Consider the following 963-nt stretch of genomic DNA (forward strand, 5'->3'; position numbering starts at 1 on the left):
AACAACTCTAGGGATTCTTGTTAACTACTTGTTAATTAGTGAATGAGAACAGTTGTGTGTGTGTGTGTGTGTGTGTGTGTGTGTGTGTGTGTGTTGGCATGTGGATGTCAGGCTGAGGGTGATGTATGTATGTAGGGTTGAATATGTAGCTTTTGATTAATTGTGTGGATGATACGATGTAATATTAAAGTTCGATTTGAGATTGGAGCAGACGCAAAACCATCAAGTACGTACATATATTCACATATGTATGTATGTATCTATGTATGTATACATACATGATCAAACTCGACAAATACATGAATGTATGTTTGTGTGTGTGTGTGTGTGAATACACCCCTAAATCAAATATTAACTATAATACTACATCGTATCATTTACACAATTATCAATAACCATACATTTGCTCAAACACCCATTACACACCAATACCCACACACCCACACACCTGCCTTTATTCATTAATTAACAAGCAGTTAATCTCATGAAGAATCCCTATAGTTATTCGCGGTTGCTTTTAAGAATTCACAACCCGCCATGTCTATTTGCTTCTACCTCTATTACCATTCATACAGCCACCATATACTTGCACGTCCGCTAAATGACTTAGAGACGACATGTTGGTGTCCTAAGCCACCTATGCCTAACGTTCATCTACGGCCCATTAACCAGCTTTTAATCTCTCTACTTGACAACATCACATTGTTTTCCCAAACACTTGTTTATCTAAACACTTATTCACAATAACACGTACACATACGTATACACCGCGTATCGTAGAATCTGGAAAATCCCTTTACCTACCCAATCGCGCATGCGCACGGATAGTTCAGCAACTCATTACCACTATCACCCTGAATATGCCAACATTCTTTTCAATCGAACCAATCATTAGTTCCTTTTATTACAATTACCGTCCACTATATTCTTCGGAGAAAACGCCAATTATGTATGTATATATAT

This window comes from Octopus bimaculoides, chromosome 6 (genome assembly GCF_001194135.2).
Source record: "Octopus bimaculoides isolate UCB-OBI-ISO-001 chromosome 6, ASM119413v2, whole genome shotgun sequence".
NCBI classification, from domain to species: Eukaryota; Metazoa; Mollusca; class Cephalopoda; order Octopoda; family Octopodidae; genus Octopus; species Octopus bimaculoides.